This window comes from Oryctolagus cuniculus, chromosome 8 (genome assembly GCF_051225735.1).
Source record: "Oryctolagus cuniculus isolate XC-2025 breed Fujian yellow rabbit chromosome 8, ASM5122573v1, whole genome shotgun sequence".
In the NCBI taxonomy this organism is placed as follows: domain Eukaryota; kingdom Metazoa; phylum Chordata; class Mammalia; order Lagomorpha; family Leporidae; genus Oryctolagus; species Oryctolagus cuniculus.
The window spans coordinates 119,069,312-119,093,764 of record NC_142874.1 but is presented as its reverse complement, the minus strand read 5'-3'; the positions used below and the strand labels follow the sequence as shown (position 1 = coordinate 119,093,764).

At 44.0% G+C, this 24,453-nt stretch overlaps 1 protein-coding gene across 4 annotated transcripts in view; it reads right to left on the bottom strand.

Annotated features, from left to right (window-relative positions):
- Positions 1 to 22,455, bottom strand: part of CCDC158 (coiled-coil domain containing 158) — an 89,458-nt gene extending 67,003 nt beyond the window's left edge. For 3 of the 4 annotated variants that reach the window (XM_051819664.3, XM_051819666.3, XM_089303210.1), the window contains exon 1: positions 22,192 to 22,455. The gene's annotated coding sequence lies outside the window, so the exon portion shown is untranslated. Of the gene's footprint in view, positions 1 to 1,723; positions 1,805 to 22,191 lie in introns of all 4 variants that reach the window. The other variant, XM_051819665.3, reaches the window with a different exon arrangement.
- Positions 22,456 to 24,453: the final 1,998 nt, after the last annotated feature.

Genomic DNA, 24,453 nt, shown 5'->3' with positions numbered 1-24,453 from the left:
ATGCTTAAAACACAAGAGATGCAGAAAGACTAACAATAAAGGAATAAAGAGTCACCAAGCAAATTAAAATAGGAAGAAAGTACAGGTTACATTCCAATACCAGGGGCTGGCGCTGTGGCATAGTGGGCAAAGCTGACGCCTGCAGTGCCGACATCCCATATGGGCACTAGTTCGAGTCCCAGGTGCTCCACTTCTGATCCAGCTCTCTGCTATGGCCTGGGAAAGCAGTAGAAGATGGCCCAAGTCGTTGGGCCCCTGCACTGGTGTGGGAGACCTGGAAGAAGCTCCTGGCTCCTGGCTTAGGATTGGTGCAGCTCTGGCCGCTGCAGCCATCTCGGGAGTGAATCAGCAGATGGAAGACCTCTCTGTCTCTCTCTCTGCCTCTCCTTCTCTCTCTGTGTAACTCTTTCATATATATATATATATATATATATATATATATAAAAGAATCCAATACCAGGCCTAGTAGTCTTCAAGCCAAACAGCATTAAAGACAAAGGGACACTTAAGGTATAAGGTATAAGGTATATAGGTATAAGCCATGTTCTATAATCAAGATATAGTACTTCTGATTACCTGTGTGCCACATAACATAAATAATTTAGAAAAAAAAACAATTTCAGAAGTTGTAATAAGAACTAGAAACAGTAATAACAAGAGGCTTTAACAGGCCACTCAATACCACAGACCAAGTAGACAAAAAGTAAGACTATAAAAGATTTAGATGAAATAATCACTGAAATAGGGGCTGGTGCTGTGGCGCAGCGGGTTACGCCCTGGCCTGAAACACCAGCATCCCATATGGGCACCGGTTCGAGACTCGGCTGCTCCGCTTCTGATCATCCAGTTCTCTGCTGTGGCCTGGGAAAGCAGCAGAAGATGGCCCAATTCCTTGGGCCCCTGCACCCACGTGGGAGACCCAGAGGAAGCTCCTGGCTCCTGGCTTCGGATCGGCATAGCTCCGGCTGTTGCATTCAACTGGGGAGTGAGCCATCGGATGGAAGACCTCTCTCTCTCTCTCTCTCTCTGCGTAACTCTGACTTTCAAATAAATAAATCTTTTTTTAAAAAAAGAAATAATCACTGAAATAGACCATTATATTTAGATAGCAGGGAACATGCCTTCTTCTCAAGAGCACATGCAAAAATCCATCATGTTCTAGGGGACAAATGAAAGACTGGTAGGTTTCATGAAGTAGTAATGTTGAACTCAATACCTTGTGGTCCCAATGGAATGAAACTAGAAATTGAAAATGAAAACCCAAAACAAAAAGGCTACTCCACCTGGAAACCAGAAGGCTGTTTATTAAATAACTTTTGTGCTAAGAGAGATGCAAGCAGAAATTAAAGAATTTCTGAAAATAATAATATACTACAAATCAAAATTGGTCAGATACATTAAAAACACTGAAGAGGAAAATTCCTAGCCCTGAACACCTATTTCAATAATAATAAAAGAATGAAAATAAATTAAATCTTTAACAGAAAAAAAAGTAAGCCAAAAGAAAGCACATGAGGAAAGTATTAACAATAAAAGCAAAAAGTGGGGTAGAAAACAGAAAAACAATAGATCAAATTAATAAACCAAAATCCTAGTTATTTAAAAAATAAAAAACTAAAACAGACATAAGTAAAAACTGTCAAAGTGAAAGAGATTATACATCACACTTACTATTTTACATTACTTCATAATTATAAGCATACTGTTAAAAAAGCCAACCAACCTGTGAGTTAAACTGTTTTTATTGAACAGAATTCCATTCTTTTCAATAACAGTTTCCTCTTTTTGATTACCGAAGTGCCATCTGTCAAAACCACAATTAAAGATAAATTCTACCTGAATATATTCCATGCCATCATTTCTAGGAAATAAGTAGTAGGGAGGGAGACATTTCATGGAGAATTATAACAAATAGAATGTTAGTCAAGATTGCTAGGCAATTTCACTGTTCCAAATTGAGAAGACTGCCGTTTGTGGGGGAAGGGGTGTGCAACGTTATTGAAACAAAGTTATTGTGAATGTTTGGTGTGTAATTTTACACACTAAAACAACCTATTTGGGGGTTCTTTAGGAAAATGACTGATTCTTAGAAAACTCAAATTACTGAGCAATGTTACTTTAAATTAGGTCAAAAGCATGGAGTGAGCAGGGCAGGTAGGATCATAGTCCAGTATTGGGAAATGATAAACTAATCCACTCTGCTGGATACCAGTATCTTTATTATCAAGTGGGAAACAAACAACAGGGTAAGGAAAATGCACACTAAAAGCTGGAGAAGAGAGGAGAGAATAAAGGGCAAGTTTGAGCTTAGATGTTCTGATGTGGAAACCATACTTTGACAGATGATGACAAATGCAATGTACTCATGCATTCAGTACCACTCATTGGTAACAGGTCACTGGAAAGCAGCATTTAGAGGGGCTTTTTTCTTACAAAATTAGTAGTTTAAAGACGACAGATAGATTTATGTAAGAATTTTTTTAATGTTTAAGTCACATTGCTTTTTAAAATTTTTCATTTTTTATTTGAAAGAGAGACAAAGACAGGGATCTTCTGTTGGTTAACTCCCCAAGAGCACACAACAGCTGGTGCAGGGCCAGGTCAAACCAAGGAACTCAGAACTCAGGGACCCAACTAACTGAAGCCATTATCTGCTGGCTTCCAGGTGCACGCTACCCCAAAGTGGGAATCAGAAGTGGAGCTGGGACTTGAACCCAGGCCCTCCAATGTGGGATGTAAGTGACCCTAGCAGCATCTTAACCCTCAAGGACAGGGCCTTCTCCCTTGAAAGCTTTAAAATGACCATTCATTTGCAAATAATCTGCTTACCCCTAGGTTTGCCAATACTATTTGTTATTTTTTGTGCCTTAGAATAATGAAATCTGCATTTAAAAACATTTAAAACAATTGTGGGGCCTGTGCTGTGGCTTAGCAGGTAAAGCCGCCTGCTTGCTCCCTGCTGTTGCACCTAAGAAGGCAGCAGAGTGTGGCCCAAGTCCTTGGGACCCTGTACCCATGTAGGAGACTGAGAAGCAGCTCCTGGCTTTGGTCTGTCCCAGACTTGACTGTTGCAGCCATTTAGGGAGTGAACAGGCAGATGGAAGATTTTTTTCTCCCTCTCTCCCTCTTCCTCTCTCTCTTTCTCTGTAACTCTGCCTTTCAAATAAAATACATCTTTAAAAAATAAAAACAGGGGCCAGCACTGTGGCACAGCAGCTTAAAGACCAGGCTGCAGTGCTGGCATTCCATATGGGCGCGGGTTCAAGTCCCAGATGCTGCACTTCCGATCCCTGCTGATGCGCCTGAGAAAGCAGAAGATGGCCCAAGTGGGAGACCTGGAAGAAGTTTCTGGCTCCTGGATTTGGCCTGGCCCAGCCCCAGTTGTTGAGGCCATTAGGGAGTGAACCAGCAGAAGACCTATCTTTCTCTGTCTATCTCTACCTCTATCTGTAACCCTGCCTTTCAAATAAATAAATTTTTTTAAAAATAACAAAATATTTATAAATCAAATTTTCACTAATTTAGATTGACTATGTTCTCAATTTGGCTAGACATTCAGTGATTCTCTACTTTCATAACGTCGTAAGAATTAGAACATTATTCCTGGGGCTGGCACAATGACTTAAGATGCCAACTGCAATGCTTACATCCCATATGGCACTAGTATGAGTCCTGACTGCTCCACTTCCAACCAGCTCCCTGATAACATGCCTGGGAAGGCAGTGGGAAATGGTCCAAGTACTTGGGCCCTGCCACCCATGTGGGAGACCTGAATGGCGTTCCAGGTTTCCGGCTTCAGTCAGGCCCAGCCCCAGCCACTGCAGCCATTTGGAAAGTGAATCAGCAGATGGTAGCTCTCTCCCTTTCTCTCTCATTCTGTAACTAACTTTAAATATATAAATAAATCTTTAAAAATATATTATTTCTATTTTCAGGCATAAGGCTTATGGAATTATTAATGATTTATGGAAAAAGAAGGGTGTTTGCCTTAATAAATAAAAAAACTGGTTAAAACTCTACACTTGGTTGATTTGGGGATCATAACATAAACTTACATGTGTTTGCTTTAAATCCCTGAATAAAATACAGAGATAAAATCTTGGCCTCTTCTGATAAGCCCAAAGTACGAACAATGCTGCCTGATTTAAAATTGTGAGCAGGTTCACAGTGCAAGGGGCTTTAAATTTCTGACAAGTATTAAATATATAAATATTCTCCTTTAGTTATTTGATTGGAATGTTGCAGATAAGGCCTTAGAAAACTACAGACCACCAAGAGGACTTTTGGAGAAAAATATAGGTTTCAGTTTTGGTTACACAGTAAAGCTAATGGGCTTAAAAGTATATCCCGAGTTCTTATCCCTGCTGCATGGATTCCCAAAGGCTATGAGGATGTATATGACACTATTGCACTTTCCCTGGTGTAAACAGTACCTACCTTGATTTCTTTTCTTGTGGATATTTCTTCTTCTTTTTAAAAGATTTATTTATTTATCTTTATTTATTTGGAAGGCACCTGGGTTAACATTATGTCATAGCAAGTTAAGCTGCTGCCTGCAGCGCCGGCATCCCATATGGGCACCGGTTCAAGTCCCGGCTGCTCCACTTCTGATGCACTTCCATGCTAATGTGCCTAGGAAAGCAGTGGAGAATGGCTCAAATGCTTGGGCCCCTGCACCCACATGGGAGATCCAGAAGTTCCTGGTTCCCGGTTTAGGCTTGGCCCAGCCCTGGCCATTGCAGCCATTTAGGGAGTGAACCAGTGGATTTAAGACCTTTCTGTCTGTATCTTCCCCTCTCTCTGTAAGTCTCTGCATTTCAAACAAATAAATCTTATTAAAAATGCATTTTTAAAAAATAAAAAGTAAGCACAGTTACAGATAGAGAGGGAGAGACAAGGAGAGAGATCTTCCATTTGCTGGTTCACTCCCCAAATTGCTACAACAGCCAGAGCAGGGTCAGACTGCAGCCAGGAGCCAGAAGCTTCTTCTGGGTCTCCCACACGGATGCAAGGGCCCAGGGACTTGGGCCATCTTCTACTGATTTCACAGACCACAGCAGAGAGCTGGATAGGAAGTGGAGCAGCCAGCACTAGAACCAGCACCCATATGGGATGCCGGCACTGCAGGCACTGGCTTTACCTGCTACACCACAGCATAAGCATCAGCCCATGGCTGCTTCTTAAGGTTAACCTTTCCCACGACTATGATAGAATAAATAACTGCCTCCATAGAAAGTGACTTAGAATTGAAGCCTTATTTTGATTAAGTACAGACTACTTCATCAACTAATGACTCAAGCCCCTCGTCAAACCCACGACTGAGGAATTTACAGGACTGATGCATGCATTCTGCTAGAACCAGACAGCAGGTATGTTCTCCTTGGGAAGTTCTGCAGTGTCCCTGCATTGATCCAAATATAATATATCTGGGTTGGTACAGTCTCAGAAACACAGTAGGGATATATTTAATGCTGACCAACATTGTACTGCCCAAGTTACTATTATTTGCTCAATAACTTCACATCACTCTCCCTGTCTGCTTTCTCAATCACATTCTTTCTAGATGCTGTCACTGACACTGAGCATTCAAATCCCAGGTCTGTAGTCTACTAGCTTTTGTGATCTCTTGCTTTTATTTAATTTTTTTGAAAGGCAGACAGAAAGACACATAGAGTTCTTTCATCTACTGGTTCACTCCCCAAATGCCCCCAACAATCAGGGCTCAGCCAGGCCTGAGGCAGGAGTCTGGAACTCAATCAGAGTCTCTTACTTGAGTGTAAGGAACCCAAGTACTTGAGCCATCACCTGCTGCCTCCCAGGGTGCTCAGGATTAGCAGGAAGATGATTGGAAGCTGAGCAGCCAGACTGAGGCACTCTGGTATGGAACGCAGGCATACCAAAATGGCACCTTAATTGATGTGCAAACACCAACACCCACCACTGTTGTGCCCTTGAGAGCAATATTAAACCTCTTGTAAGACTGTCAGATGGAGATAGAGTATATATTTCAAAAGATGAAGGGCTGGGGCAGGCATTGGGGTAGGCATTGTTAGGCTTCCTTTGGGGACGCCTGCATCCCTTATCAGAGTGCTGGTTCAGGTCTTGGCTGCTCCGCTTTCAACCCATCTCCCTGCTAACGCACCTGGGAAGCAGCATACAGTGACTCAAATGCTTGAGTTTTTGCCACCCACGTGGGAGATCCAGATGCAGTTCCAGGCTCCTGGCAGTTCTAGGCTTCCTGGCCCAGCCACTGCTGCAGCCATCTGAGGAGTAAACTAGTGGATGAAAGAATTCTATTTCTTTCCCCCCTCACTATCACTTGCTGTTCAAATAAATATGGATAGTAATAATAAATAATAGTATGGTAATAATTATTTAAGATAGTGCTACTATCCATTTAAGCAGTATACTCATATATGCATACTAAATCACTTTCCCAAAATAAATGGCTACTTCATTCTGCTTCTCTAAAAAGAAGACACAAATTTCATATAGGTCCAGAAAAGAAAGTAGGTTTAATCTGCATTGACTAAACACAAGGACTATTGTAAAATAATAGAGAATTAAGCTATTTCAGTTCAGACTTAGCTTCTACATAACCCCAGCTAACAGGGAGGCAATATAGAAGAAACACAGAACTTGGAATGAGGAAGCAGAGTTCTGTCATTGGGTAGCTATGACAACATAGTTTTTAAATTATTCCTGAGCCTCAATTTCCACCTTTACTCCATGAGCTTGCACCTGTTATTTCTCAACCCTTTTTAAGCCTTTAAATTATCTGTGCCCTGACGACACACCCTTTTCTGTGGCCTGGAGAAACCTCTGTGGAATGCAGACAGCTCCACTGAATAATCTGAAAACCAAAAACATAAAGCTCTTCTAGCTTTTCTATTTCAGATATTCCAGTTTAGGCATTCATCAAGTTCAAGGCTTCACAGTTTCCAAAATAAAAGAAATACAAATAGATCTAATAAATTGATTTATCAATTGTATATGCTATTAAATACAACTAGAATAAGAGATACTTCGATTTCTGGATATTCTTATTTTTACCTATTCTATTAATACTTATAAAATGAAAATATTTAAAACCTGCCTGTTAACATATATTTAATTAACTGCAACATTATTTTCAAAAAAAGTTCAACACACGAGTTTATTAGTTGAGATTTGGGTAACACCTAAGTCACAGGCATATATTGGAGGTGGTATTGTGGTGTAGTAGGTAAAGTCACCACCTACAACGCCACCAGCGTCCCAAATGGGTGCCGGTTTGAGTCCTGGCTGCTCCACTTCTGATCCAGCTCATTGTTAATGGCCTTGGAAAGCAGCAGAAGATAGCATAGGTACTTGGGCCCCTGCACCTACACGGGAGACCTGGAGGAAGCTCCTGGCTCCTGACTTCGGACTGAACCAGCTCTGGCCATTGCAGCCTTTTGTCAAGTGAACCAGAGGATGAATGATCTCTCGCTCTTTCTCTGTAACTCTGCCTTTCAATTAAATAACTAAATATTACAAAAATATCATAGATATATAACAGGATCCACAAAAATTGTTTAACTCTTTTTTATATGAAAGTAGATTACAAGAAGAAGGAAGACCCAAGTGAACCAGGAGGTTGAAGATGGAAGAGTAGGGAGGGAGCTTACTTCTCTAGTACAGGAGAAGAGAGCTTTTAAAAAGTGGAGAGAGTGTAGTTTCATGGAAGAGTTAGGGAGAAAATGGCAGAGGAAATTACTGAAATTAGAGGGACACGGTGGACCTATGTGGAGGGTGTGAACGCCCGCAACTTGTGACTCCAGCAGCCAAGAGCCTATATACCAACGTTGGAAAGTGAGGTGAGACCAGACTGCAGCCCAAGCCACTGGCAAAAAAGCTGTAGGAAGAGCCTAGTGGGAACCTGTCCTGGAGCCCCGTGGGGGAGAGTGTACCTGCCAAAATAGAGGAGGAAAAACAAAAGGATGGGACAGATACGTTTCTCTTCCCTAATCACTTTACAATGGTGACCTGTAGCAAGCCAATAGAGTGGGCACCATTTTAGACATATGTAACAGCAACCAGCCAAATGAAAACTCCCCACTCTGGTGGGGAGAACTAACAGGGGTCTAGGAGCTTATGATTGTGTGAGGCTTCTGTAAGGGGACTGTGAAAAAAACTGACGGTGTGTGGGAGGAACCACGGTGTGGCTGGGGCTTAGGGGAGTCACAGTGGGAGACTCCACAGGCTCAGGGCTGCCTGGTTACCTGGTGAGGGACATTGCTGCGGAATCTGAACTTACACTGAGGACTGCACAGATTCTTTGTGTGGTCCTTGGGACAGAGCGGACAAATATACCTACTGGAGCTAGCACTCAGGCACTAGTCTCCTTTGAGGAGAGGAGCTCAGCTGAGCAGAATAAATGTCCCTTCTGATTAAAAAAAGAGAGAGAGAGATTTACTGCACCAAATGTGGGTGTGACCTTAGGCATGCCCTTAACCCTGGAGAACTAAACAGAGCTCCCTGGCCACACCCACTACAAGCCTCTAGATATTCACTGAAAGCAGACATTCCACTTATCTACAGAGTCATAGTACAAAGATGAAAGCCACCACCACCACCACAACAACAACAAAAAAAAAAAAAAAAAGAAGGAAACCAATGAGTATCTCCACAAATGCTGAGTAACAAATGTACCAATTCAAGAAACACGAATAAGGAAGACAACATGATGCCCCCAAAAGAACACAACACTTTAATACTAGATTGTGAGGATGATGAAATAGAAGAAATGGAATTTAAGAAATTGATCATAAGGTTACACAGAAGTAATCAGAAGCAAATGCAGAAACTACTGAAATCCGTACAGGACACAAAAGAAAATTTCTCCCGTGAAATTGAGATCTTAAAAGAGAAATCAAAATGAAATGAAGAATTGAATAGAACAAATAAAAAGGCAGTGAAAAACCTTAACAACAGAATGGGTGAAGCAGAAGAAAGAATAGTGGACTTAGAAGACAAAGCACAGGAAATTATGTAGTCAAACCAAAGACAAGAAGAGGAAATTAGAAAACTAAAAAACACTCATGGGAATCTACAGTATACTATAAAACAACTCAACATATGGGTTCTAGGAGTTCCTGAAAGCATGGAAATAGAGAAAGGATTTGAATACCTTTTTAGTGAAATAATAACAGCAAATCTCCCTAATTTGGAGAAAGACAGGGACATCCAAGTACAGGAAGCACATAGAATTCCTTTTAGACGTGGCCAGAAAAGATCTTCACCACAATATACTGCAATGAAACTCATCACAGTAAAACATAAATAAAAGATTCTAAAATGTGCATGCGAGAAATGTCAGATTACTATCAGAAGATCTCCCATTAGACAGTGGACTTCTCATCAGAAATCCTACAAGCTAGGAGAGAATGGTGAGGTATAGTCCAAGTCTTAACAGAAAAGAACTGTCAACCCAGAATATTATACCCTGAAAAGCTCTCATTTATGAATGAAGGTGAAATAAAGACCTTCTATAACAAACAGAAACTGAAAGAATTTGTCACCACCCATCCAGCTCTACAAAAGATGCTTAAGGTTGTGCTGTGCACAGAAACACAGAAACATAGTCATCACTATGGAAGAAGGTAAAGGAAGAAAATCTCAAAAGTTCAAAGGAAATCCAAAGTAAAAAATAGGAATATTTATGGAAAAATAGCAGGGCAAAGTCATTACTTAGCAATAGTCACCTTGAATGTAAATGGCCTCAACTCTCCAGTTAAAAGACACAGACTGGCTGAATGGATTAAAAAACAAAACCTACCTATCTGCTGCCTACAAAAAACACATTTCACCAACAAAGATACACACAGACTGAAAGTGAAAGGATGGAAAAAGATACTCCAGGCCAACAGAAACCAAAAAAGAGCTGGTGTAGCCATCCTAGTATCAGACAAAATAGACTTCAATACAAAAACTGTTAAAAGAGACAAAGAAGGGCACAATGTAATGATTAAGGGATCAATTCAACAGGAAGATGTAACTATTATACACATAAATGAACCTATAGGTCACTTGGCTATTTAAAAGAAATATTAAGGAATTTAAAGGGAGACTTAGACAATAATAATGGGGGACTTTTTTAATTTTTTTTTTTTTTGACAGGCAGAGTGGACAGTGAGAAAGAGAGACAGAGAGAAAGGTCTTCCTTTTTGCCGTTGGTTCACCCTCCAGTGGCTGCCACAGCCAGGGAGCTACGGCTAGCACATTGCGTTGATCCAATGGCAGGAGCCAGGTGCTTCTCCTGGTCTCCCAAGCAGGTGCAGGGCCCAAGCACTTGGGCCATCCTCCACTGCACTCCCTGGCCACAGCAGAGAGCTGGCCTGGAAGAGGGGCAACCGGGACAGAATCCAGTGCCCCGACCAGGACTAGAACCCAGTGTGCCGGTGCCGCTAGGTGGAGGATTAGCCTACTGAGCTGCGGCGCCGGCTAATAATGGGGGACTTTAATACTCCACTTTCATCAATGGAGAAACCAACCAGACAGAAAATCAGCAAGGAGACAGCAGATTTAATCAACACTATAAACCAAATGGACCTATGTAGAATACACATTCTTCTCAGCAGTGTATGGAACTTTCTCTAGGATTGACCACAAACTAGGCCATAAAGCAAGTCTCAGCAAATTCAAAAATTTTGAAATCATACCATGCAGCTTCTCAGACCACAATGGAATAAAGCTGGAAGTCAGCAACTCAGGAATCTCTAGTGCATATGCAAATACATGGGGACTGAACAATATGCTCCAGAATGAACAGTGGGTCATAGAAGAAATCAGAAGAGAAATCAAAAAATTTCTGGAAATGAAGAAAGCACAACATATAAAAACTTATGGGAGGGCCGGTGCCGCGGCTCACTAGGCTAATCCTCCGCCTAGCGGCGCCGGCACACCGGGTTCTAGTCCCGGTCGGGGCGCCGGATTCTGTCCCAGTTGCCCCTCTTCCAGGCCAGCCCTCTGCTGTGGCCAGGGAGTGCAGTGGAGGATGGCCCAGGTGCTTGGGCCCTGCACCCACATGGGAGACTAGGAGAAGCACCTGGCTCCTGGCTCCTGCCATCGGATCAGCGCGGTGCGCCGGCCGCAGCGCACCGGCCGCAGCGGCCATTGGAGGGTGAACCAACGGCAAAGGAAGACCTTTCTCTCTGTCTCTCTCTCTCACTGTCCACTCTGCCTGTCAAAAAAAAAAAAAAAAAAAAAACTTATGGGATACAGCCATAGGTGCCTACATTAAGAAATTGGAAAAGCACCAAATACATGAACTATCAATGCATCTCAAGGATCTAGGAAAACAATAGCAAACCAAACCCAAAACTAGAAGGAGAAAATAAATAATTAAAATTAGAGAAGAAATCAACAAAAACTGAATCAAAAAATACGAAGATCAACAAAATTAAAAGCTTTTTTTTGAAAAAATAAACAAAATTGACCTATCATTGGCCCAATTAACCAAAAAAAGTTGAAAGACCCAAATCAATAAAATTAGAGATGAAAAAGGAAATTTAACAACAGCACAGAAATAAAAAGACTCATCAAAAATTACTACAAAGAAGTGCATGCCAACAAACTGGGAAAGAGCAGAAATGGATAGATTCCTGAACACATACTACCTAAGTTTAACCATGAAGACACAGAAAATGTAAACAGACCCAAAATGAAGACATAAATTGACTCAGTGATAAAGACTCTCCCAACAAAGAAAAGCACAAGGCTAGATGGCTTCACTGCTGAATTCTACCAGACATTTAAAGAATAACTAACTCCAATTCTTCTCAAGTTATTCAAACTATTGAAAGGGAGGGAATCCTCCCAAATTCTTTCTATGAAGCCAGCATCATCTTAAATCCTAAACCTGAAAAAGATGCAAAAGAAAGACCAATTTCCCTGGTGAACATAGACACAAAAATCTTTAACGAAATTCTAGCCAATAGAATCCAATAACACATCAGAAAGATCATCCACCCAGGCCAATGGGATTTATCCTTGGTATGCAGGGATGGTTCAACATTCTCAAATCAATCAATGTAGCATAGCAGGTAAAGCCATCATCTGCAGTGCCAGCATCCCATATGGGCACTGGCTCGCGTTCTGATTGCTCCACTTCCAATCCAGCTCTCTGCTATGGCTTAGGAAAGCAGTAGAAGATGGCCCAAGTCTTTGGGCCCCTGCAACCACTTAGGAAGACCTGGAGGAAGTTCCTGGTTCCTGGCTTCAGACTGGCACAGCTCTGGCCATTGTGGTCAATTGGGGAGTGAACCAGCAGATGGAAGACCTCTATCTCTTTGACTCTCCTTCTCTCTCTATGTAACTCTGACTTTCAAATAAATAAATAAATCTTTTTTTAAAAATAGATGGATAGACCAATGCAACAGAACAGAAACACCAGAAATCAATTCAAACATCTACAACCAATTTATATTTGACCAAGGAGCTAAAATCAATCTCCAGAGCAAGGACAGTCTCTTCAACAAATGGTGCTGAGAAAACTGGATTTCCACATGTAGAGTATGAAGCAAGACCCCTACCTTACACCTTACTCAAAAATCCACTCAACATGGATTAAAGATCTAAATCTAAGACCCCACACCATCAAATTAATTGAGAACATTGGGGAAACCTGCAAGACATTGGCACAGGCAAAGAGTTCTTGGAAAAGACCCCAGAGGCACAGGCAGTCAAAGCCAAAATTAACAAATGGGATTATTCAAATTGAAAAGTTTTTGTACAGCAAAAGAAGTAATCAGGAAAGTGAAGAGGCAACCAACAGAACGGGAAAAATTATTTGCAAACTATGTAATTGATAAAGGATTAATAACCAGAATCTACAAAGAGATCAAGAAACGCTACAACAACAAAACAAACAACCCAGTTAAGAGATGGGCCAGGGGCTGGCATAGTAGGTAAAGCTGCTGCCCGCAGTGCTGGCATCCAATATGGGCACCATTTTGAGACCAGGCTACTCCACTTCTGATCCAGCCTCTCTGCTGTGGCCTAGGAAAGCAGAGGAAGATGGCCCAAACCCTTGGGTCCCTGAACCTACATGGGAGACCCAGAAGAAGCTCCTGGCTCCTGACTTCGGATTGGCACAGCACTGGCCATTGCAGCCAGTTGGGGAGTGAACCAGCGGATGGAAGACCTCTCTCCCTCTGTCTCTGCCTGTCCTTCTTTCTCTGTGTAACTCTGACTTTCAAATAAATAAATAAATCTTACCAAAAAAAGAGAGAGATGGGCCAAGGACTTGCACAGATATTTTTCAAAAGAGAAAATCCAAATGGCCAACAGATACATAAAAAATTGTTCAGGATCACTAGCTGTCAGGAAATGCAAATCAAAACCACAATGAGGTTTCACCTCACCCCAGTTAGAACCGCTTTCATTAAGAAATCAACAAACAACAAATGGTGGTGAAGATGTGGGTAAAAAGGTATCCTAATTCACTGTTGGTGGGAATGTAAACTGGTAAAGTTACTATGGAAGACAGTATGGAAATACTTCAAAAATCTGAATATAGACCTACCATATGACCCAGCCATCCCACTCCTTGTAATTTACCCAACAGAAATGAAATCAGTAAACAAAAGAGCTATCTGCACCTCCTTGTTCACTGCAGCTCAATTCACAATAGCTAATACATGGAATCGACCTAAATGCCCATCAACCAAAGACTGGATAAAGAAATTAAGGGATATGTACACTATGGAATACAGCAGTAAAAAAAAAAATGAAATCTGGTCATTTGCAACAAAATGGATGAATCTGAAAAACATCATACTTAGTGAAATAAGCCAGTCCCAAAGGGACAAATACTATACAATCTCCCTTATCTGTGAGAACTAATAGAGCACCTAAAGCAAAATCTGTAGAAGTGAAATTGATACTTTGAGAACAGATGACTTGAACTGCCCTTGTCTTGACGGTCAAGGAACAGTTTCATTTTCTTTGTTTTTTTCATCTTTTTTTCTTCATACTATTTGTTGAACTCTTAACACAGAGTTAATCATATGTGTATAAAGTCAATTGAAAATAGATCTCAGTAAATAATAATAACAGGAGTAAGAGAAGGAGGAGGCAGTTTGTAACTGTAAAGCTATATAGTTCTGCATACATTCCTACAGATTTACTTCTAAGGGTATAGTTTAAAAACTTATCATGGGACTCCAAATACCATTAAAATTGGTGGTAAAAATGCCCTCTTAACTGTTAAAGTGATATTAAGTGTTAAAGTAAACATATAGATAGGATTAAGTGTTAAAGAGATTATATAAATAGCATCAAGAGCCTGGCAATCAAGAGCCTGGCAATAATAATAGAGTTAAAAAGGAGAGAATGTCCAACATGAGAAGCAGTCCACAAAGCAGACTCACAGAATGACAATCTCTTTAATTAACACTCTGATCTCAGAATCAGCCCTTAAGGCTTCCTGGTCTGGCTGAAAGGTGCCTGACAGCATTTCAGGCATGGAAAGCCAAGACACTGCGGCAAAAAATGTTCTACATGAAGGATCTCTGTTAGAGAGACCCCACTGGAAATAAGTGGTCATCAAAGAAGGATGTACTTTTCTCTAAAGGGAGGAGATAACTTCCACTTTTCTTATGGCCTTATCCAAATACTGACAGAGTCTGTGGACTCAAAAGGCTTCCATAGCCTAGGTGGCTCATTTTAAGAGCCTCAGGTGGTCACTGACATCATACATAAAAGTGTGTTCATTGTTAACAAGAGTCACTATGCACTAACTCTCCAGGCAGGACCTCTGTCTCAATGAGCTGTATTATGAGAGTTACCTGTAAAATTAGTTCTCAAACAGTTTTGTGTGTGTGAAAACTGTTGAAATATTTACTTAGTATAGAGTTGGTCTTCTTTGTACAAAGTTAATTGAAAATGAATCTTAATGGAGAATGGGACTGGCAAGGGGAGAGGGAGGAGGAGGAAGGGTGGGAGGGCTGATATGGTGGGAAGAATAACTATATTCCTAAAGTTGTACTTAAGAAATTTGTAGTCCTTAAAAAATAAATTTAAAAAATTTTAAATATATTACATTTTAAAAAATTAATTATTTGAAAGGCAGAGATTGAGAGAAACAGATCCTCTATCTACTGGTTGATTCTTGAAATGCACACAACAGCCGGGGATGGGTCAGACCAAAGTCAGGACCTAGGTCCCCAACATGGGAGACCAGGACCCAATTTTAGCCATGAGCTGCTGCCTCCAAGGATATACATTAGCAATAAGTTTAAATTGGAAAAATGACTGGGACTCAGAAATTCTAAGTGGTGTCTTAACTGCTGCATCAAACACCTTCCCCTAAAGTATATTTTAACTAATAGCCTGTATCACTTATCCCAGCTTTGTACATTACAACAAAACACGCTCAAATATATGATCCCTGTTGGCCCACTGTTAATTTTGTTGGCACAGACCTTACTTGCATTATCAAAACAATACAGCAAGTAAACCTATAGGCACAGATAACACCCATATTTATATTCCCAGACCTGACCTTTCTCCAGGTACAGTCCTGGAGCATTAAAATATCTTTTGAAAAGTTAAACTACTTTTTATTGTTTGGAGATGTTTCTGAGCAGGCAACAGCTCTTGAGCTTGGTTAGAAAAGTTGCTGAGTAGAGGAAATTCTGTCTGGTAAGTCAGAGATAGGTCCAAAAATTATAAGCAGGTTTACTGATGTGAGAAATAACCAAAAGAGTCTGGAACTATTTCAGTGAAGGTAAGTAAGAATTTGCCATGTGAAAAAAATGAATGTGAATGAACATATTCTACTGCAGAAGCAGGGTTAAAAAGCAGAAACAAAGAGAGACTCTAGTTTGAAGTGGACTTTGTAAAGCCTAGAGCATCCTGAATATATGAGTGGGTTTCCTGTGAGGAATAGCTGAAGACGAGCCCTTCACAGTCTGACACTCTCCCTGAGTGTCCTTTCCTGGGTAGAGTGCTGGACTAGAAGATTTCTTTTCTTTTTTTTTTTTTTGACAGGCAGAGTGGACAGTGAGAGAGAGAGACAGAGAGAAAGGTCTTCCTTTGCCGTTGGTTCACCCTCCAATGGCCGCCGCGGCCGGCGCGCTGCGGCCGGCGCACCGCGCTGATCCGATGGCAGGAGCCAGGATCCAGGTGCTTTTCCTGGTCTCCCATGGGGTGCAGGGCCCAAGCACCTGGGCCATCCTCCGCTGCACTCCCGGGCCACAGCAGAGAGCTGGCCTGGAAGAGGGGCAACCGGGACAGAATCCGGCGCCCCGACCGGGACTAGAACCCGGTGTGCCGGCGCCGCTAGGCGGAGGATTAGCCTAGTGAGCTGCGAAAGCTTTTCCAACTTGGATGTTCTGATTTCTCATGGGAAACATTCAGCACAAAGATGGCCAAAAATGTGTTGTCTCCTCACAGGTGATTTCAATCAACAGCAAGGCCAGACAGGGACAATTCCACTGCTTCCAGTAAGTTTCTCCCCAACAAAGCTGCTTCCTCGGGTTTTCAGATAGTGGCATCATAAATCCAACTTCCCAAGTTAGACATTTCAATGTCTTCATCCACTCTTTGCCTATTCAAACTCCACATACAATTTATCATCACATTCTGCTAGGCCTATCTCTGTAATATCTTTTATTATCTGAGGAGGGAGGGAGGGAAGGAGGGAGGGAGGGAGGGAGGGAGTGAGAGAGAGAGAGAGAGAGAAAGAGAGAGAGAGGGAGAGAGCGAGACAGAGAGAGAGGGAGAGAGAGAGAGAGCACTCCCATCCACTGGTTCATTTCCCAAATGCCCTCAACAGCCTGGGCTGGTCAGGGCCAAAGCTAGCATCCATGAATTCAATCTAGGTCACCCATGTTGGTGGTAGGAACTCGAGTACTTGAGCCATCACCTGCTGCCTTCCAGGGTGTGCATCAGCAGGAAGTTGAAAATGGAGGTGGAGCCAGTACTCAAACCCAAGAATTCTGACATGGGACATTAATATCTTAACTACAATACCAAATACCAAATATCTACCCCTGTAGTATCTTTTAGCTCACTAAAAGTAATATACGTTGAGGGGCATTGTGCTTAAGTGAGTTAAACTGCCACTTGCAATGTTGTGTCCCATACTGGAGTGCTGGTTTGATTCCTAACCACTATACTTCTGATCCAGATCCCTGCTAGTGAGCATGGAAAGGCAGTGGGTGACAGCCCAAGTACTTGGGTTCCTGCTGCTCACAGACCTGTGTGGAACTCCTGACTCATGCTTTGGCTTGGCCAGCCCTAGCTATTGTGGGGATTTGGGGAGTGAACCAGCAGACGGAGGTATCTCTCTCTCTATATATTTATCTCTGTCACTCTGCCTCTCAAATAAACAAATATTTTAAAAAATTACATGTGATCATAAGCCACAAAGAAGGAATTCTTGAATATGCAATTCAATCAATGTTAGTGCCATTCTATTCTCCCATGCTTCCATTAATTCTTGCCAAAATACTTTGTCTTTCTAACTTGTTTCTTTTTTTTTTCGAAGATTTATTTATTTATTTGAAAGTCAGAGTTACACAGAGAGAGAAGGAGAGGCAGAGATAGAGATAGAGAGAGAGAGAGAGAGAGAGAGAGAGAGAGAGAGGGGGGAGAGGGAGGGAGGGGGAGAGAGAGAGAGAGAGAGAGGTCTTCCATCCACTGGTTCACTCTCCAATTGGCCACAATATACGGAGCTGTGCCAATCTGAAGCCAGAAGCTTCTTCCAGGTCTCCCATGCAGGTGCAGGGGCCCAAGCCCTTGGGCCATCTTTCCTGCTTTCCCAGGACATAGCAGAGAGCTGGATCAGAAGTGGAGCAGGCGCATCTTGAACCAGTGCCCATATGGGATGCCGGCACTGCAGGCAGTGGCTTTACCCATTACACCACAGCGCTGGTCCCTTAACTTTAGTTTCTTAAAAATCACTGAGTTGCCTCTAAAACCAGTCATTTTGCCAAAGAACAAGGTTGGAACCAAGACGAGTGTTCAGAGTCCTTTGCAATCTGGCCTAAGCAACCCCCAGCATGACCTCCTGCCCTGCCAGTCACACAGATACCGTGCTCCAGTGGTCTGATTTCCTGGGCCGTGAGCCTGTCATGCTCTTTTGGTACTCTGCTTTTATTAATACTGCTTTGTGTCCCTCCTATCCTTTCTAGCAAAATGCTCCCCGGTTCATTTTTAGGGACGTGGAGGAAGAGGTTCACTACTTATTTGCTATAGCAATATTCCAAGATCTTACAATACAAATCAACATTCTAATAAGAGAACTGCCAATGCTTCTGGGAAATAATGTAATGTATAGGGCTATATGGGGAAGACATGCACCTCTTGCTCTTCTCACATCAAAACTGGACAGCTTCAATAATTCACGTGTGTAAAGCACTCAGCAGAGGGCCTATCACACAGCAACCATTAGACAACTCTTAATGACTGCTGTTGGCATTTTGCTAGTTTACCATGTTGCTGCCATAAGTAATGTTTCTATACATACTCTAGAGACAGAGTTGTCTAAAATCAAGATCAATCAAGTTTTTACCCTTGTGAATTTCTGAATTTACTCACTTGATGGAGAAAAAAAGACACTAAAGAAAAGAAAATATATTATTGGACATTAGTTAAGTGCAGTGAAGAAAATAATGGGGGCTGGCAGTCTTGCATAGTGGGCTAAGCCTCCGCCTGGGGCACTGGTATCCCATATGGGCATGAGTTCTAGTCCTGGCTGCTCCTCTTCCCATCTAACTCTCTGCTATGGCCTAGGAAAGCAGTGGAAGATAGCCCACAGGCCGGTGCTGTGGCGTAGTAGGTTAATCCTCTGCCTGTGGTGCTGGCATCCCATATGGCTGCTGGTTCTAATCCTGGCGGCTCCTCTTCCAATTCAGCTCTCTGCTGTGGCCTGGGAAAGCAGTGGAAGATAGCCCAAGTACTTGGGTTCCTGCACCTGTGTGGGAGACCAGGAAGAATCTCTTGGCTTCGGATTGGCGCAGCTCCAGCCGTTGCAGCCATTTGGAGAGTGAACCAATGGAAGGAAGACCTTTCTCTCTGTCTCTCCCTCTCTCTGTCTGTAACTACCTCTCAAATAAATAAATAAAATCTTAAAAAAAAATATGGCCCAAGTCCTTGGGCCCCTGCACCTGCGTGGGAAACCTGGAAGACACTTCTTGTTCCTGGTTCAGATCGGCTCTGCCCCAGCCGTTGCAGCTATTTGGGGAGTGAACCAGCAATTGGAAGACTTTCTCTCTGTCTCTCCCTCTCTCTGTGCATAACTCCACCTCTAAAATAAATAAAATAATAATAATGTAGGCGGGTGGTATATAGAAAGATGGAATTGAGGCTACTCTAGTCAGGGTAGGGCCAAGGAAGGCCTTTCTGGATTCTTTACTGAATTATCCTGGGACAACACTAGTGAGGCTGGCAAGAGGTACAGTCACAGGACTCTGAAAAGACCATACTATGGACTCACCATAGTTGCAATGCAAAGTCATTGTAGGGCTTTATTCAGGGGCACATGATGCTCCAGCAGCTATGGGAAACTGAGGCCTGTTATGAAGCTGCTATAGTTTGGCTATGCTGTTCAAATTTATGTACTGGAAAATTAGCCCCCAGTGTGGCAGTACTGAGAGGTGTGCAGCCTGTCAGAGGTGGTCAGATCATGCATCACGACAGGTTAATGCAGTGATCAGTGATGGACTTAGTGACCAAGACGAGACAGTAGGTGGTTAGAAAGCAAGGTTGCCTCTTGTATCTGCCTCTTCGGCACGCACCCACTGGGTGTTCTGTTTTCCCACCTGGACTAAGTTCCTGGCTGGTTGCTAATTTAGCCCTTGGCCCAGCCCGAGGCCACTGTGGGCATTTAGCCAGTTAACCAGCAGTATGCAGGTTCTCTTACTCACCGTCTCATTTTCTCTCTGCCACTCACATACATAATTTTTAAAAGGGAAGAGGGCAGGGTATGAACGTTATTAGAATCAAAATGAAGTTACTTTTGTCAAACATACCTATCTTTGTATCTGACTATAAGGCTGGGGTGTCATGAAGGAGGGGATCTGGTGCAGGTGAGCCTGATAACAAGAACTACTCATAAAAGACTGCCAGAACCAAAACCTCGCACAAAAGCCACTGTAACCTCACAAACAGTACTTCTGCAAGGACATCTGCCCAACTACTGTCTGTTCAACCTCAGAGAGGGATTATTGTTTCAAAATATGGAATCTTCATTTCACCTTTAAAATCTTCCTCTTGGGATTGGTGTTGTGGCACAGCTGGTTAAGCTGTAGCCTGCAACACTCACATCCCATATTGACACCAACATCCTATACTGGAGCGCTAGCTAGAGGCCCAGCTCCTCCGTCTCAAACACAGCTTCCTGCTCACGCAGCCTGGGAGGCAGTGGACGATGGCTTCAATTCTTGGGCCCCTGCCAACCACATGGGAGCCCCGGATGGAGCTCTAGGCTCCTGGCTTTGGCCTGGCCCAGCCCTGGCTACTGCAGGTATTGGGAATGAACCAGTAGATAGAAGATCTTATTCTTTCTCTCCCTCGCTCTGCCTGTTAAGTTGATAAAAATAAAGTAAATAAACATTTAAAATCTTCCCCTGGCTATAACCTCTTAGAATACACTCAATTAGTTTACTAGGGCATGTGTATTCCCACTGCACTATTCTATTCCAAATAAATATTACTCTTTGGACACTTCCTCTCTGTATTATTTAGGTTGACAACAGTAAGGGCTTTACATACATACTGAATACTACTGTGCTCAGTTTATTTAGGAAATACATCTCTATGGCATAAAAACCATTTCACCTACAACCCAGAAGGATAACTCTAGTAAGACTAAACACAAGGGGGCCAGCGTTGTAGTGCAGCAGGTTGAACCATTGCCTGGGACACCAGCATCCCATATCAGCACGGTTGGAGGCCTGGCCTCCACTTCTGATCCAGCTCCCTGCTGATGCACCTGGGAAGGCAGCAGAAGATGGCCTGAGTATTGGGGCCCCTGCCAGCCATGGGAGACCCAGACGGAGTTCCAAGTTCCTGGGGCAACCATTTGGGGAGTGAACCAACCAACGCAAGATCTGTCTCTCCCTCTCTCCAACTCTGCCGTCAAATAAATTTAAAACAAAGAACAGTTCCCGGTGAGACACAGGCGGGAGGGCCAGAGCTCTCTGCCCATTCCGGTCCCCAGGACTTGAGGCACAGGGAGCAGCCCTGCCTGACTGGTCTCTGGGACACTAGCAGTGCTGGTTCTTTCCTCCTGAACCTGCTGGTGACAGAGGCAGCAACAAGTGGCTGCCAGGCAAAACCCCACACAACTACTGATGGAACCAGGACACAAGCCTCATCCTTCTCGTTCATTACCCAAAAGATAAAATCGGCATTTATCCCTGGCCCCTGAATCCTAATTCAGTCTCACAGGCTATTTTGTTCCCTAGCCCAAACCCTGCATTTCTCCTTAGGCTTAGAAGCCCACTGGCCAAACTTAAAGAACCTGTAGGAAGGAATTCACTTCTGCCTACTGCCCCCCATCCCCACCGCACCCCTAGCCCACCTAAGATATAAATAAAGCCCAGCCCCTAGGGTCTGGCCCTCTGCCACGTGTTCAGTCTGTGTGCACACTGGCAGTTGGTCACCCACCTCCGCGGGGTTTATTTTCTTTGGATCAATTCGGGCTGGCTGCGAGTTTCCAGCCTGTCTCCTCTCCGTTCTGCGCCCCTTTTCTTACAATGCCCAGACCTCCTTCTCCCCTAAAAGTGCAGCGTGGTGCACTCACAAAGCCTAGAACACCCTAAGCGGGGCTTGGGGCAGAGTTTGGCGGGAAACATTCAAGAATGCATGGTGCTTCTGATTGAGCGGGGGAAGCTCAGGCCCCCGTGTGATGACCAGAGGGCCAAGGCTTCAGGGTCTGAGGAGCGGCCGGCGGCTGTCCCCTCCGCCGTCGCAGCCCGCCCCTTACCAGTCCCTGCAGGCACAGGGCAGGGCAGGCCTGCGGGGCCGCGGCCCGCGCTCGTTCCCCGCACCCCTGCAGAGTCTTCGAGGCCCGGTCTGACGGCCACCGTCGCCGAGGTCTCCGGATCCTCCGAAAGCAACAGCGGGCCGTTCCGGTACGCACACAGCGTCGCCAAACACAGGCGCTAGAAGCTTCCAGAAGTGAACGCGAGCTGCCCTCCCGGCCCTCGGCTCCCGTACCTGGAACTAACACCTCATCCTAAGACACCGGCCGCATCTTCGCAGGCGCGCCGGCCGCACCTGTGCGACCGGGCGGCGGGGGACCGGCCGCTCCCCACTCTCCGCCCCTGAGCCCCGCAGCGGCGGGGGCGGCTCTGCGTGGCGGCGGCGGGAGCGGCGGTGCCGGACGCTACCCCCGCGCCCACCGCGTGCCCGGCCTCGAGGCGGTGGGGCTCGGCCGCCACCTGCTGGGCGCGCGCCGCGGGGGGCGACCGTTGGGCGGGGCCGCGCGCGGTCGCGGAGGGGAGGGCGGGGCGGGGGCGCTAGGCCACCGCCCCCGACTCCGCCCTCCGGACGCCGTCGCCGGGGCGATCGGGCGCCAAGGCCCCGCCCCCGCCGCCCGGGAGCGTCAAGATGGTGGCCTCGCTGCCGCAGACCGGGCCTGATTTCCCTACATTGTCCCAGGACCGTCCCAGACTGGTCTTCCCAGATTCCTATCTGCACCAGCCCACCTCACGTTGCGCCCGCTCTTGTTGCCACGAACTCACCTAGGTCCGGAGTTATTTTATGTTTTCCTACTTCCCCTTCACTGGTTCCAACTCTGGACCAAACACTGTGCTGGGCCCTGTTGGGCTACGAAGAAGTTCCGGGTCTGCCCTCCCTAAAGGTTGTCCATCTGCATGGCGGCTGGCGTTTGTGAAGAGATGGTTAAGAAGACACTCTCAGCATGGTTCAGGAATAAGGTATAGGCCTGGTCTGGATAAGGCACTGGCTTAGGAGCAGCAGTTTTAGAAATAGTAGTGTTTGCATCTGCAGAATATGGCATTGTAGAAATTACGGGGTGGGAGGAGGCGGCATTGTGGAGCAGCGGGTTAAGCTGCTGCCTGATGCTGGTTCCAGCCCCCCTTGCTCCACTTCCAATCCAGCTCCCTGCTAATGCTCCCGAGAGAGCAGCAGAGGATGGCCCAAGAGCTTGGGCCCCTGCACCCACGTGGGAGACCCAGATGGAGTTCTAGGTTCCTAGCTTTGGCTTGGCCTAGTCCCTGGTCGTTTTGGCAGCTTGAGGACTGAATCAGTAGATGGAAAATCTCTCTCTCTGTCTCTCTCTCTGTCTCCCTCTCTCTACCTCTGCATTTCAAATGAATAAATATTTTTTAAAAACCTCAAAAGGCTTTTCTTTTAAAATAATTTAAAAAAATTGAGAGGCAGAGAGCTCTCATCTGCCTGTTAGGACCCCAAGTGCTACAATGGCTGGGGGTGGGCTGGCTGGACTGGACCCAAGATGGGAGTTGGCAACTCAGTCCAGGTCTCCCGCATGGCTGGCAGGGACCCAGCCATCACACCTGACTGCCAGCATCCTCATTAGCAAGAAGCTAGAATCAGGAGCCAGAGCTGGGTACCAAACCCAGATACTCCAGTGTGGGACGTGGGCATCTTAACTGCTAGGCTAACCACCTGCCTAAGGGGCCTTCCTAATGTTAGAAAAGAAGAAAAAGAAAAAAGAATGATTGTATAAAAATAACTTTTTCTCAGTACAAAAACATTTCATTTGTGCCAGAAAAGTACTCGAGACATCTTACACTGTATGATGTCATATGTAGGGTCAATTAAAATTTAATTCATGACTGCCTTAGTTCAAAAAACATCTTGGCTTACCCAATACAATCTGTTTTGTAAATAAGTGATAGGAGAAAAGTACAGTTTTAGTTAGCATATAGTGTCGATTATATAAAATTATTTTAACCAACATGTTCCCTTATAATATGACTTAGACCTTTAAAATATGTTGCCAACGATCTTCAAAGCTAAGTGCAATGGTAAACCAGAGTTACAGAGGGGCCTGGATTTTTAGTGCAGATATTTTTGCTTTCTTTCTATATTTTAACATTTCCTGTTCTACATCTTATGTGGCAATGCTCAGTACAGACCACATAGAAGTGATAACATATAGAAGGGTACTTCAAAAATTGTATGGACAAATGGAATTAGAGGATATGTTTATTTTGATGCAAAACAACTGAAATTCATGAATAGTTTTTTCATGAAACACATGCTTAATGAACTTTTTGCAGACACATATGCATATGTTTCAAAAATTTGGCACCAAAACAGCCTTATCTTTTAATTCCATTTTCCTTGTGAATTTTTTAAAGTACCTTCACATTGTGGAGGGACGAGATGGCAAATCGTCTTCAATAACTTTTGCTAGTACATAGGGCATACATTTTTTTTTTTTTTTTTGACAGGCAGAGTGGACAGTGAGAGAGAGAGAGAGAAAGGTCT